The 15965-nt window shown below is 40.0% G+C and overlaps 1 protein-coding gene and 1 long non-coding RNA gene across 2 annotated transcripts in view; one reads left to right on the top strand and one right to left on the bottom strand.

Annotated features, from left to right (window-relative positions):
- KPNA1 (karyopherin subunit alpha 1) overlaps positions 1-11710 on the bottom strand; it is a 76217-nt gene extending 64507 nt beyond the window's left edge. Inside the window, exon 1 of the mRNA XM_024120006.3 lies at positions 11529-11710. The gene's annotated coding sequence lies outside the window, so the exon portion shown is untranslated. The remainder of the gene's footprint in view (positions 1-11528) is intronic.
- Positions 11711-11836: 126 nt separating this feature from the next.
- Positions 11837-15965, top strand: part of LOC114486741 (uncharacterized) — a 29194-nt gene continuing 25065 nt past the window's right edge. The window contains exons 1-3 of the long non-coding RNA XR_003680983.2: positions 11837-11939; positions 12377-12484; positions 13551-13884. This is a non-coding gene — a long non-coding RNA (uncharacterized lncRNA). The remainder of the gene's footprint in view (positions 11940-12376; positions 12485-13550; positions 13885-15965) is intronic.

Here is a 15965-nt window from a genome sequence, read left to right as displayed (position 1 = left end):
TGTTCTCCATAGTGGCTGTATCAATTTACATTCCCACCAACAGTGCAAGAGGGTTCCCTTTTCTCCACACCCTCTTCAGCATTTATTGTTTGTAGATTTTTTGATGATGGCCATTCTGACTGGTGTGAGGTGATATCTCATTGTAGAGATTTTTGCATATGTGTTCCTCAAGAATAATGGCCTGTATTTTTTTTCTTATGTTGTCTTTATCTGGCTTTACTTTTTTTAATAGTCACAGTGTATCATTCTTTTTCATTCTTTTTAATTCTGTTAGTTTTCTTAAAAATTTCTAAATCAGTATCCACACATAAGATTGATTATTTAATAAAATACCCTCCTCTTTGGGGATATGAGTGGATATTGTATTTGTCACATGATTCCAATTTTATGACATTCTGGAAGAGGCAAAACTATGGAGAGTTAAAAGATCAGCGGTTGCCAGGGGTTTAAGGGATGAATAGCAGAGCACAGAGGATTTTGGAGGCAGTGAAACTATTCTGTTGGACTATAATGGCCGATACATGTCAGTATACATTTGTCAAAACCCACAGAATGAATGTACAACTCCAAGAATGAACCCAAATGTAAACTATGGGCTTTGGGTGATAATGATGTGTCAGTGTTGGTTGGATTATAACAAATATACCACTCTGGTGGAAATGTCAATGGTGGGGGCACTGGGTGTACAGGGGTAGGGAGTAGATGGGAACTCAGTAGTTTCCATTCAATTTTGCTGTGAACCTACAATTGCTCTAACAAATAAAGTCAATATTAAAAATAAAATCAAAGATTTCTTCTCTGATATTCATAAATGAGACTGGGTTCCCCTCTTAGCAGGGGAAAGAGATTATATTTGCCACGTGGGAGAGCTTTTTGAAAAACAGACACCTCAGCTGTCCTTCCAAAGAGTTTGATTACTAGGTCTGAGGCAAACACGAGGTCTCTAGTGTTGTTTTTTCTTTTAAAGATTCCCAAGTGAATTCTGATATGCATCTGCATGCAACTGAGAATCACTATAGCAGAGAAAAAGTTTTATTGGAAAATAATGCAAAATACAGCTGAAATGTAGGCTTAAGTTGGATTGAAGAGAGCTTAGATAACAAATGAAATAAAATCTCTAGAGGTTTATGATTTAAAAAAACAGGTAACAGTATGAGAAAATTATATTTATCCTAAGCAAATATTTTTAGGATATTATCACCTAAGTGATTAATTGAAAAACTTAAGTTATTGTCAATAACTTTTCACTCTCACAGGAAGCAGAAGTCTTTAAAATTAAAGCCATTATGCCCCATTTTCCTCTTGTTTTCTAGGGAAATAAAGCCAAAAAAGCAACAAAGTTAAAAACAAGATGCAAAACTGGTGGTAAAATAGAAATGTACTCTACTCTTCCAAAATGAAATCTCCCAATTTCCCCTTCATGTCTATTTAGTTAAAATTATCAAATTTTGCTTATTATTCCATCCAGAGTGATTTTGTCTATTCACACTGCCACCAGTCTGATCCAGGTCCCTATCATCCTAGATAACTAGATAACTAGATAACTGCAACAGCTCTAACCACCCTTCCTTAACCTCAGTCTCTTCGCTCTTCAATTCATCCTTCACACAGCTCTCAGATTAATCTCAATACCTTTTTCACTATATAACTTCAATGCCTAAGGACCTAAAATGAGTTTTCAGCAGTACTTAGATCAAATCTGAACTTCTTTGTCCTACAAGTTCCCTTGGCTTTGATACTCTTTCCATTCTTCATCAACCTAAACCCAAAACACACTGAGTGTAGATCTTTTTATATTTTTATTATATTCAAGATGGTATATATATTCAGTGTGCTGAGTCAATCCAAGCAGTCAGTAAGCCCCTAACCATTGTGAATATTTAACATTCACAATATTCTTTGTGCAACACTATAAAATGTTAGTATACTTAATTCCATCATATAAATTGAGTATAATTTTATTAGAAAACATGATGTGTATTTAATATTAAAAAAACAAAAACCACAAGAAAGTATGACTACAAAAAAAGCAAGTTACAGGTTTATAAATTTAAGCATAAATGAATTTTAAGTATAAAAAATTTTCAGTTCAGTTGTGAATTTTTTTTTTTTTTTTTTTTTTTTTATTTATTTTTGGCTGTGTTGGGTCTTCGTTTCTGTGCGAGGGCTTTCTCTGGTTTTGGTGAGCGGGGGCTACTCTTCATCGCAGTGCGCGGGCCTCTCACTGTCGCGGCCTCTCTTGTTGCGGAGCACAGGCTCCAGACACACAGGCTCAGTAGTTGTGGCTCACGGGCCTAGTTGCTCCGCAGCATGTGGATCTTCCCAGACCAGGGCTCGAACCCGTGTCCCCTGCGTTGGCAGGCAGATTCTCAACCACTGAGCCACCAGGGAAGCCCTGTGAATATTTTTTGAACCTATTTTTTTCATTAGAGAATGGAGAGGTGTGAGCCTGCACCCCAGAGTACATGCTCTCCCATTTGTAAATATTAATTACTCATCTGTTGTTAACGTCTAGTCAAGTAGTAGTGGGTCCCTTTAAAATATTTTAATAAAAATTAGGAAAGAAAAATGAAATTTAAAATATCCTACCCATTTCTTCCCAGAAAAATTATTAGAGTACCTTTATTTTAGTGACAACATTCTTGCATTCAATGGAGGCAAGGTTTGAAAAACCCTGCAATAAGCCTCCTCTGTGAGAAATCAATGCTACAGATATGATTCGTAGGTGCTCACCTCTGATTACATCTCATTGCTCTAACTCCATTAACCTAATAGAAACCCCTACTTTCTTTCATGTCCCAGCTTCAGGCCTTCTTCCACTGAGACGTTTACTATAACCTTTGACCCTGTATTCTGACCTCACCTTCCAGTATCTACAGGTTCCCAACATGCAAGGTTCCCCAGAGACATTCTCAATATCCAAACATTTAAAGGAAAATATTTACCAAAGATTTGGGGAATTCACACCCCAAGATTCAGTAATTCCACTTTTGGAATGTACACAAAGGCAATAAAATCAGCAGTATGTAGAAGAATATTCACAGCAGCATGACTGTTACAATGAAAAACTTTAAACATAAAAATTCCAAAGCGAGGGCTTGGCTATGGGACATAATCATAACATACTGCGAATTAAGAAAAACAGAACATTAACACATGAAAAATCGGGGTGGTAGGAACAAAACCCCAATTTATACTATTCTCTATACTTTTAAAAATATTTCATAACTTAGAATACAAAAATCTTAAGTAGAAATGAATATTCTTCATCTTCCAAATTTTCTACAGTAAGCAATATACTACTTATACAATAAGAAAAACTTTCAAAAAGTAAAGCTGGAAGCATATATTACATTTACTACAATGAGGCTTCCCAGCCTAACTAAAACATTAAATTTCTTTACTTTTGGCTAGAATTTTATCAACTCAACATGCTGTTATTTCATCAAAGTTCTAATTGAATACTTCAGGTCTTTATGAAAGGGAAAAACTACTTCACCCTTATAGCTGGATATTTTTAGAGAGAAATCTTTCCCCAAAAATTGCATAAAGGACTCCTTCATGGGGGAGGGGGGAGCGCAAACTTGCCTTTATCCAATTCATATTCATTACTGAATCTAATATATCTATTACATGTACACTTATAAGGGTTTTACTGTTTTAAATTAAGATTTAGCACCTACAGGATGTATGTGCTTTCCTCCCAAAACATATTAACAACTCAAAGCTCAGAAATTTAATTTTAATCTTCAATACTAAACAAAGTACTGAGCATACAACACTCAAATGCCATGGAAAGAATGAACAGACCAGAAATAAAGAGTTCACGTAAAGAAATAAAATGATGGATTTGGTAGATTAATCCATACCAAAATTATCTTTTTTAAAAAAACGATGAACTACAAAGATAGAACACAAAAGGAGAGATCAGAGGTGATAGGTGAGATGTCAAAAACTTTTTAGAAGCCTTAAAACAGATGGCCCTGGGACTTCCCTGGTGGTCCAGTGGTTAAGAATCCATCCTGCAGTGCAGGGAACACGGGTTCGATCCCTGGTCGGGAAACTAAGCCCGCATGCCACAACTACTGAGCCCATACGTTCTGGAGCCCGCTCGCCACAAGGAAAGATCCCGCATGCTGCAACGAAGATCCCATGTGCCGCAACTAAGACCGGACGTAGCCAAATAAATAAATTTTTTAAAAAGATGGTCTAATGATATTTTACTAGCGAAGTGGAGAACTCTGAAGCCTAAGCACCTGTAAAGAAGCTGATTCACACTGCCCACAAGCAGGAGGCTTCATAGACAGGAGCCCCCACCCCACCCCACCCCAGGCATCTCTGAATGTAGAGTGAGGAACAGGACTAAAAACTAGAAGGTTAGTTGAAAGTCTACAAAACAGCCATCACATTCAGACTTCCTCCTCCATTGTGCACAGCCAGGCAACAGTCCATCCCCAAGCCCCTATGGATGTTGAGAGCATTACTCTGAAGAAACTAAACTAGAGAGACTCTAAAATGAGGGACTCCAGTGTAGGTGATGTGCTATATAAAAGACAGGATTACATGAACACAATTAACAGTGAGAACACCAGCTTCTTTCCTAAGATGAGTTCTCAGAACACGGCATCCAGGTGTGTATCCTCCAGGAAAGACTGGAGGCTCTCTTTTACTTTTTTTTTTTTTAATTTTATTGAAGTATAGTTGATTTACAATGTTGTGTTAGCTGGAGGTTCTCTTTCTCAAGGAAACTGACAAGCCCAAGAGAAAAGAACTATGAGAGTCCCCTCCCCCCATAAATGGCCACAGCTACCCTGTCCACCCTTTAACAAGCCACACCTATAGTTTCCAATTCAGTTTTTAGCACTTCACTCTTAAATAAGAATGGACAACCGTAAGTTTACCAGACACCCAGGGAGAGCCTCTACAGAGAATGCAATGGAAACAAAGGAACTTTGAAGAAACAGAGCAATGAGGGGTACAAAACTTTAAAAAAAAAAAAAAAAAAACTATCGTTAATACTGTCCTCAAGAGGACTACAGTGTCTATAAAATAATATAAAGATATCATAAGAATGAGCTCTAAGAAATTAAAATATGGATAGGAATTAACAATTCAATAGAAGGGCTGTAAGATAACATTAAAGAAATCTCTCAGGAAACAGAACAAAAAGACTAAGTGATGGAAAACAGGAAGGAAAAGAAAATTAAAAGAACCACCTAAGAATTCTAATACCCAAATAATACAAATTCCAAGAAAGACAAAAAAAATCAAATGAGAAAGAGATTATCAAGGAAACAATGCATCAAATTTAAGAGTATTCATTCAATGAAAGACACCATGGACAAAACTAACAGAAAGATGACAGGCCTATAAAAGATATTTTCCAATCCTAAAACCAACAGACCTCCACAAGGAACTCCTGTAAACCCAAAAAAAAGACAGGAGGAGTTCCCTGGTGGCCTAGTGGTTAGGATTCCGGGTTTTCACTGTTGTGGCCTGGGTTCAATCCCTGGTTGCGGAACTGAGATCCCGCAAGCTGCGCAGCACAGCACGGCCAAAACAAACAAACAAAAAAGACAGGGACCGGGGGCTTCCCTGGTGGCGCAGTGGTTGAGAGTCCGCCTGCCAATGCAGGGCACACAGGTTCGTGCCCAGGTCCGGGAGGATCCCACGTGCTGCGGCGCAGCTGGTTCGTGCCCAGGTCCGGGAGGACCCCACGTGCTGCGGAGCAGCTGGGCCCGTGAGCCATGGCCGATGAGCCTGCGCGTCCGGAGCCTGTGCTCCGCAACGGGAGAGGCCACAGCAGTGAGAGGCCCGCATACCAAAAAAAAAAAAAGACAGGGACCGGAAAGAAAAGATAGACAAAGTACAAAACAGACAATTAACAAAAGGGAAAACCTGAATGGATACAAGAGATGCTTGAATTCATTAATTATCAGAGAATGTAAATTAAAACAATGAGATACCACTTTATACCCAACTAGCAAAAATTAAGAAGTTGGATAAAACCAAGTACTGTCAAAGATGTGGGCAAACAAGAAAACTCCTCTCTGCTAGCAGGCACATAAACTAGTTCTCCTATTCTATGACCCAGGAATCCCACTCCTGGGCATACATCCCAAAGAACTTCTCACACAGGTCCACAAGGATGGACAAACAAGTAAGAGTATATTTACCACAGTGTACTTGTGATGCCAGAGAGGCAACTCAGGTGTCAGTAATTAGGGAATAAAAAGTAAAATGTGGTAGATGTACATTATGGAGTTCTACATTATACACAACTATATGTACACACAACGAAACAGAAAGGTTTCCAAACAATGCTAGTAAAAAGAGTAAGAAACAGAACAAGGTCTATAACACAATATATAAACTAAATACACAAAACGCACTACATATTTCACAATGATTCACATATAATCAAGGAATGTATCAGCCACAATGCAGTGGGTGCCTACTAGAAAGGGTAATGGAAGTAGGGCTCAGAAACGAAAGAGAAAAATTTAAAGGACCTTGTTTGATGATAGTGTCAAGAATTGGGAAGCATAATTAACTCTGAAACTCTTTTTACCTAAGGCCCCAATAATAATAATAATAAATAATAAATAAATTTCCCAAAACTAAAGGACACAAATCCCCAGCTTGTAAGGGTCCATCAAGTGCCCTTAAATGAAAAAACAAACAAACAAACAAACAATCAAATCTAGGGACATTATGGAATTCAGGGGTTAAAAATAATACCCTAAAAGCTTCTGGAGATTGGAGAAAAGACAGGAAAGGTCACATACAAATGAAGAATGAGAACGCCTTTGGACTTCAACAGGAACATTAGAACGCAGAAAACAAAGGAGCTATGACTTCCAAACTTTTTAAGCCTAGGTTTTTATACCCAGCCAGATTACTGATGAAATGTTAAGGTAGAATATAGATTTTTTTCAATCATGCAAGATCTCAGAAAGTTTTCGTTTCCCAGGTACCCTTTCTCTGTGGGTTAAGAAAATATGGGAAACAGGAGATCCAATACAGGAGAAGGGCAAAGAGAATTTTAAGGGCGACATAAAGAAAAGTTCCAGGATAACAGCTGTGAAGTAGACCTAGAAAGTAACCAGTCCAGATTGCATTAAAAGGACAGAAGGTTCCAGGACAGCTATCTCATGGAAATGGAAGTGGGGAAAAAAAAGGTATTACTCCTGGAAAAACAAAAATTGGTTAAGAAAAGAAATGATATCATAATATACATGGTTCAGCTATAAACATTTACATAGTTATAACTGAACGTTGACTTAATAAACACCTGTGTTGGGCTTCCCTGGTGGCGCAGTGGTTGAGAGCCTGCCTGCCGATGCAGGGGACATGGGTTTGTGCCCCGGTCCGGGAAGATCCCACATGCCGCGGAGCGGCTAGGCCCGTGAGCCATGGCCGCGGAGCCTGCGCGTCCGGAGCCTGCGCTCCGCAACGGGAGAGGCCACAACAGTGAGAGGCCAGCGTACCACAAAAAAATAAATAAATAAATAAATAAAAAATAAACACCTGTGATAACTATATTAAAAGGATGAGAGAGGCAGTGTGTAAATGTGGAGGAAAGTCAATAGATAATGTCTAAAACTGCTCTATCAAGAAATAGCAATAGAAGCAAGTTATTTATAAATATGAAAGAGGAAACAGCTAAAAGAAAGAAATTGGTGGCCTCAAAGTGCAGAGGCTAGGACAGGGGACAGATGTTTTCAGAGAATATTCTAATTTAAAAATTGTACTTTTTAATGGCAGTAAAGCAAGGAACTCCAATAGCCCTTCAGCTTTTAGTAAATTAGATCTTCACAATATCATTTCATGACGTTAAACAAACTGCATCTAGTTTGTTCTGCTGGAGACTGCACTGCAAACCAAGACAAAAATCAAGCTTTAATGATTGATGTGAACATAGTACAAATAGCCCTGTGATTGAATACCAGCTCCACCACTTATTCTGTGAAGTAGGGAAAGTTACCTAACCATCCTGTACGTGTAGCCACCTTCTCAAAGTGGTTTTGCAAAGATAATTAAGTGAAAACACCTGATGCAGTGCTTGAGCCATCAACAGATGTTAGTGCCTTTTGCTTGTCTTCCTGCTCCCTAGCTAAAAACCCCCATTTTGACCCCAAGCTGCCTTGCTGGTCACAGAATAGAGACTCATAGACAACTCAGCACATATCCCTCCTCATGCTGAAAAATCAATCATGATGAGTAAGCAGACTTATCTTTGTATATGAAGAGCAGCATTATTCTTGTTATGTGAAGGAGATTATCCCCATTATCCACATTTTGGATTACTGCCTGCTTTCAAGAACTGTCCCAATTAGTCTACTACACTAGATCAGAAACATTTTGTCACTAAGGTCTGTCGTGTAGGGTCATTATCATCTTTAAAAACAAACAAAAAACTGTACGTTTTCATCCCTGCTCTTTCACTGCAAGGACTTAAAATTTCCTAATGAAGGTCCTATCTGGTCCCTCACTGTCCTGGGGCCACCTCCTGCTCACTGCAGCAAGAATAGAGGCAAATCAGCCCCAATCAGCTAACTGAATTGTTTACCATTTCCAATGTTTTCTTCCATTATTATGGCTGAATTCAGAATACCCTGCAAAGTACAAAAACCTTAAAACAAAGAGATTAACAGGGAATTATCTTTATCATCACTATGTCAGTCACCTTTACTTGCATGGCCAAAAATCTTAGTTGATTTTATACAAAGCATACATACTTCTAGAAACAATCTGACAAGACTTAAAAACACTAAATCATAAATCATCAAGACTTTATCATTAATTCAACAAACACTATGCTAAAATACTGGAGATAAAAATAATATATAATCCCTACTTTCAAACGAGGGAAAAGGTAAAGACAAAATCAAGAGCAACAGAGAACAAACAGTCCAGAAAACAACTGAGAGCAGCAATTCCAGACTACCTGGTATAGTTTATAACACAGTTGAGGCTAAGGAAAATTATGAAAACAATGAAAGCTGAACACAGCTCTGAGCCTCCTGATAGCCAAAGTACAAAGAGAAACAGGATGGCTTACAAATACAAATGATCTAATAAAAGCAGTCATTTGTTTAAATTTAAAAAAAAAAAAGCAAAGGAAGAGAACAAAAAGGCCTATCACTGAGGTGTTAAAAGAATGTGTAAGGTTTCTACTTTATAAGGATCAGTAAATAAATTAGAAACCGTGTCTTAGATAGCAATGAAGAGCTTTTTCTTGTTGCCTTTTTTCATGTTCCAATCCTAGATAAAGTCAAGGTACAAAATATTATTCATAGTTCTGTGAAGAAACTTCTATGAAGATCTAAAGTAACATAATGCAAGTATACTGACTTCAGGTGAAGCGTTAATTTCTATCATTTAGCTTAGTCTAGGTTTTTATAAATGTATGTTTTGTTTCCCTACTACACTGTAAACTCCTCAAGGCTTATGTTGTCTGATTCCATTTGAACTTCCTTTGCTATTTAGTACAGTTTCTGCTCAATTATGACTGATAAAATGTCATGCAGTCAATATTTTTATTCATTATTTGTTAGTCTTCCCTGCAACACTATAAATTCCATGACACAAGAACAGTGTCTTCTAGGGGCAGGACAGGAATAAAGATGCAGACGTAGAGAATGGACTTGAGGATACGGGGAGGGGGAAGGGTAAGCTGGGATGAAGTGAGAGAGTGGCATGGACATATTATACACTACCAAATGTAAAACTGATAGCTAGTGGGAAGCAGCTGCATAGCACAGGGAGATCAGCTCGGTGCTTTGTGACCACCGAGAGGGGTGGGACAGGGAGGGTGGGAGAGAGACGCAAGAGGGAGGAGATGTGGGGATATATGCATACATATAGCTGATTCACTTTGTTATACAGCAGAAACACACCACTGTAAAGCAATTATATTCCAATAAAGATGTTTAAAAAAAAAAGAACAGTGTCTTGATCATGTCTACATCCCCAGTCTCAGGGCCTATGAACACTCCAAGTATTCGCTGAATTAATGGACCAAATAAAGAAAACGCAACCAAGAAGTATAAAAGGAAAGGAGAAATAATTCCTAATTAGCAGTGATTCTGGTTCTAAGGCTGGTTCTAACAAGAGCTGGAACACCTTAGGTAAGTTACCTAACTTTTCTGACCCTCGAAGCTCTAATCTGTAGAAAAGGAAAAAATAACATACTTCAGAGTTACTGTAAGCATTAATGTTTTACTGTACAAAAAGTATTTAGCACAATATCTGGAAAGGAGATCAATAAATGTTAATTCCTTTACCTTTCTTCATGTTCTCCACCTTAAAATCCAGTATTACACATAAAAGTGCCTTCCAAGAATAAATTATTTCAGTAAAAGTACAATAGAGTTCATTCTCCCTTTGCTTTGAAAAGTTAAAATTTCATCTCTTCAATCTTTAAAATGGAGGGGACTAGTTTGTGAATTACTTTAAAACTATCACAAACGCAAGAACAAGTTAAGAAAAAAACAATGTCAAGAATGAGCCTTGAAGCAACGTGGGGGGGGCGGGGAATCACTCATCTACTGCGAAGAAATAGGGGTTTTTAAGGAAATGCTCACTAAAGGAAAAAAGGCTTGAAAAAGGTAGAAACGTTATTTAATAGTATGTTTTAGAAAAAAAATACTTCCCAACTGTTTATTCTGAATTTAAACCTTAAAAATCAATTATTTTGACATCGTGAGCTTAAAAGTGGAACATTACATATACTACCATTCAAACCTAAAACATTCCTTCATGACGACTTCCCAGACTCCACAATCATCCTTCAGTTTCATCCTCCCATTTTGAGCTTAATCGAATACCTCGCCGCTTCCCTCGCATCACCACTGACACACGCTGTGCGCAGACGAAGTTCTGTCATTCCTATAATTACCACACCCCTGTCAGACGCTTCAGGCCCATGTTGTTCTGACATCTGTAAACTGCAGTCCTCCGTCTGTCTCCACCCGCACCGCGCACCCCCCGCCCCGCGCCGCTTCCAAACCACCGGCTCCGGCTCGGGCTGTAACTTGTGAATTCCCGAGACGGCCCCCTCCGGCCTCGGTTAGGATTTTTACACGCCCCCTACCCCTTGCTCTTTCCTGCTTCAGTCGCCGCACTGTGCGCGGCCCACCCACGTCCCCAGCTAGCTCGTGCCGGGCCGCGGCGCTGGCTCCGCACTCCCTCCTCTCCGCCCCGCTGCCTCGGCGCCCCGCAGTCCCCGACGCTGCTTCCAGCCCCGCTGCCGCGCCGCCCCGCCCCGCCTCGCCTCCACCGGCGTTCCCGATGGCGAACCAGTGCTCCCCACCCCCACCCTCCTCTCCGCCGGCCGCGCGGCCGTTGGGACTGCCTGGCCCGTGACGCACGGACGCGCAGAGAGAGCCCAGGCCCAGGAACCCGAGCTCGAGCACGGCCAGCGGCCAGCCCTCACCGCGGGGCCTCCCCCGCACACAACCGGATCCGCCGGATCCCCCGGCGGGAGGGGGAGGGGCCGGGGGCCGCGGGGGCCCCGCACTCACCAAGCTCAAGGCAGCCGATCCCGGTGCCACTGCTGGGGTGAGCCTCTGGCTCGCTCGCTCGCCTGCCGTGCGTCTCCCGCACACAACCTCGAAGACCCAGCTCCCGCTTCGGCGGCGTTCACCAGGCCTCGTTCACCGACACCGCCGAGCACCCAGCACAGCGAGACCCAGCTCAGCCGGCGTTCGCAGTACGCCTGCGCGCGGGGGCCGGCCCGCGCGCCTGCGCGCGCCTCTCCACCACCCTGCTGCAGAGGCTGCCGGGAGATGTAGTCTTCCAACCGTCCTTCTCGCGAAGCGCTAGCGGTTAGCCGGGAGCCCGTGGAGAGTCTGGAGTCGGGAAAGGGGTCCGGTTGACAAGGCTCGCAGTTAGTGGCAAAGGTTGGAGAGTCATGCTGGAGTGACAATGAAACGGTACTTCTTAGGCTGAATTGCAAAGTTATGTCTACAAACTTGTCTTCGAAGCTCTTCCAGGGCGGATCGATCCTTGCTTACCTCTGTCTATAGCCTCTGACAGGGTTGTTACCTAATACACGTTTACTGAGTAAATAATGGAATGAATGAAGCCTGAGGGATTACTAAAAAAGAGTTATAAGTCAGCGCTTCATGTCTAAGGCATTCACATGCAGCATGTTTGAGAAACTTCTGGGTATTTCCTTTTTTAGTTCTTCCCGTCCCCTTTGCCTGATAATGTATATAAGCAGTATCAAAAATCATTAAGAAATTAAATGAAACACAAATGCTTGCTTTACTCTCAATAAATGCTCTCAGACGAAAATTTGGAGCAAATAGTTGTTACTGTTAAATCTGATGGAATTCTCTTTGAGCTTAATCGAATTCTTTTTGAGCAGTGGCTTCAAAAGAAGAAAGACTGAAGCCAGCCAAGCAGAGGTCACAGAATACAGTCTCACATGCGACCTGGTTTATCAAATCAATCTAAACACGCACGGAGAAGCAAGGTGAAAGAAATGGGGTAGCTCTATAACATAAGTGTGGGAGAGAGGACCTCACTGCCTGAATCCTAGGCTATGCGATGTTCATTTGTCCTGGATCTCTTTCTGCCACGTCAGTATTCCCCACTAACGGTGTGTTTTCTAGGATGAGCTGAGTTTGAGCAAGGGCACTGGGGAAAGGGAATGTGTTCTAAGGGAGAGACTTGGAGGCAAGTGTGCGTGACCGCAGCTAAGCTGAGGACAGATCACTTTATTCCAATCAGGAGCTAATATTATTCAGAGCTGGACTTCAGTGTTTGTGAAAACTAGTTTCTTTCCAGTTCACCCTTACTCCTAGTTAGGGTATCCCGTGAGGGTCTGGACAAAAAGTCTGGGGTATTTACTAGGACCTCTCTTCCTTGACCCAACCTCTTCAGCCCCATGAGACAGTCAAAAGCTCTACTCAGTTTTTCAGCCACTGCTTTCAGAATTAGCAATCACTTCAAGTGGAAAAGTAACAGCAAGCATCAGGCTCACCTCTCATGGGTTCCCTTTCTTTTCTTCCAGATCTTGGAGCCACAGATTCTCACTGCTGTGGTAGCTCTTCAGTACCTTAATGTTTTTTATATTTTGTCCAGCTATTCTCCGTGGTGGGAGGATTTGTTCAAGACAACAACAGTAGCCCATTGCTGAAGCAGAATTCCTATATATATGTTACTTTTACAAAAATGTTATCATACCATACATGGTGTTTTGTTAGCTAATGTCTCTCTGACTATATCTTTTTGTATTAAATTTTTTTTTAATTTTAAATTATAGAACAGTAGTTTTGCTATTACAAACAACACTGCTATGAACATTCTTGTACGTATCTTTGTGTGTACAGGGAAACTGCTAGATCCTAAGACATTGCATCTTTAACCTTATGAGATGTGATAGGCAGAATTCTCAGATGGCCCCCATGATCTTTGCCCCTTGCTGTTACCCTGTATAATCCCTACCCCTTGAGTGTGGGTGGGAGCTTTGACTTACTTCTGGCCAACAGAATATGGCAAGGATGATTACATTTCATTATAAGTCTCTGTCTTAGCAGACCGGAGCTAGACACTCTCCTGCTGGCCTTGAAGAAGCGAGCTTTCATGTTGAGAACTGCCTATGGAGAGGGCCACGTGGCAGGGAACTGCAGATGGTTTCTAGCACCTGGGTGTGGCCTCCAGCTGACAGCCAGTAAGAAGCCAGGGCCCTCAGCCCTACAACCACAAGGAAATGAATTATGCCAACAACCTGAGACGGCTTGGAAGTGGATTCTTCCCCAGTCAGGCCTCCAGATGAGAAGACAACGTGACTTACACCTTGATTGCAGCTTTGTGAGACCCTGAGCAGAGGAACCAGCTCAGCTGTGCCCGTAATCCTGGCCCACAGAAACTGTGAGATAATAAATGTGTTTTAAGACACTAGGTTTCTGGTAGTTTGTTCCACAGTGATGGAAAAGTAATATACTAGATATTTCCAGATTATTTCACAAAGTGGTTGTGCCAGCTTATGCTCCACAAGCAGCTGATAAGGTTTTCTTTTCTAAACAACCTTGCTAACATTTGGAAATGTCTTTTTTATTTTTGCCAAATGGATGGGTGTGAAAATACATAATAATTAGACACATATATTAACATAAAAACATGTAAAATAAGTTTTTACTTGCAATGATATATTCCGTTGTATTTTTTCTGTTGCATAAATGCTATTACTTAAAATAGCAATAGGTAGGACTCATTAAAAGTGGCAACTAATAATAATTAATAGAAGGACTAATTAAAAAAATAATTTGTGAGAAAAATACAACCTTTTATAGCATAATATATATATATTTTTAAACATCTTTATTGGAATATAATTGCTTTACAATGGTGTGTTAGTTTCTGTGTATAACAAAGTGAATCAGCTATACATATACATACATCCCCATATCTCCTCCCTCTTGCGTCTCCCTCCCACTCTCCCTGTCCCACCCCTCTAGATGGTCACAAAGCACCGAGCTGATCTCCCTGTGCTATACAGCATAATATTTTTATATTTCTTTCTGTCCTCTGGTTCAGCAACTTATTTTAACTCTTTCTTAAACTCTTTATCACATATTCAAATTTTGTAGGCTATATTATTCTATATTCTATATGTATATTAAGATACATAAATGTAGGAATTTTATGAAGGAGAGTATAAATACAGTAGAACTAGTTAAACAGATATTACTCCTATTACAGTTTTTAAAAAATGATATGTTTCTGTCCCATGATACAGTGGGATATTTTTTATTCTTTTTGTTTCTTTTTTCATCAATATTCCTCTGAACTGCCTGGAGCCTTTAGGACATCTTTTCTTTTATGTAATGGTAAAACCAAATACAGCCAAATATAAAATTAGTTTTGACTTGCATCTCTGTTCCTCTGCCTGCATTGCACTGATTCTTGTTGGCACAGATGACATCAAGCTAAACATTCCCTCAACAAAAGTGTTTGAGCATAGAACAGTTAGGATTTTAATTACTAGTGCAGCAGGTTTTTAAACTTGTAGGAATTTGTTTCTGGTTCTCCAAAATGTCCACCCATTTTGTATCTACAGACTTGCTTTGGTAAACCAACTGTTTGTCAATCAGGTCCTTTGCATCTATAAATTAACCATTTCTATATCTAAAATGCCCATTGTTTTTAAAACATTCTGAAGCACATTGTATGTTATCATAAGTTAAACCTCTCTTCCCCAGCAAAAATGGTTTTAAAGCATAGAGGTAATTAGAACTTGTGAAATTGAAGTTAGATTCCAAATAAACTTACAGTTTTAGTGAAGAAATTCAGAAAGTCCTGTTTAATTTGGTTACTTTCTTCTAGGGACATTTTTTTTAAAGTTCTGAAACAGTCTTATTTCCAAAAATTGGTCTTTTTTTTTCTGTTTGAAGTTTTTGTCGCAACCTGCATATAACATTGAATAATTGAGTTTCTTCTAGACTTCTTATGACCTCTTCAAGGATTATCAGACAGTTTTGGAGAACCAGCATGTTTATTTCTGTTTCACTTTAATTCTTCTCTCCATTCTCATCCTCAATGTATTTCCAAATTGGAGCAGGACATTCTTCTTGTTCCACACTTTGAAAATATGATTTTATGGCAGGCTGACATTATAACGTCTTTTCTATGGCTGGCAACAATGATCGCCATCTTGTAGGTACATGTTTAAGGAAGCTGTCTCCTGCCATTTCTATAGTCAAAAATGTCGTTAAATGCTTCTGCACATTTTGAGGAAGCTGAAATGCCCAAACACTTTCATTATGAAAACTTCTGTACCACAGGTAAGCAAACCACACCCCTCTTTAAACAGTGTTCTGTATAAGATATTTAGCCGATGAGATCGTTTCATTTTCTTTGGTAAGAAGTTTAGAGACTGAATAGAATTTGTCAAAATTAACATTTGCCCTGAAAGCAAATAAATAAGCCAAGTCTACTTTGTCTTTGGACAG

Source organism: Physeter macrocephalus, chromosome 1 (genome assembly GCF_002837175.3).
Source record: "Physeter macrocephalus isolate SW-GA chromosome 1, ASM283717v5, whole genome shotgun sequence".
In the NCBI taxonomy this organism is placed as follows: Eukaryota; Metazoa; Chordata; class Mammalia; order Artiodactyla; family Physeteridae; genus Physeter; species Physeter macrocephalus.
Note: the sequence above shows the minus strand (reverse complement) of the source record. Positions and strands in the feature narration are given on the sequence as shown.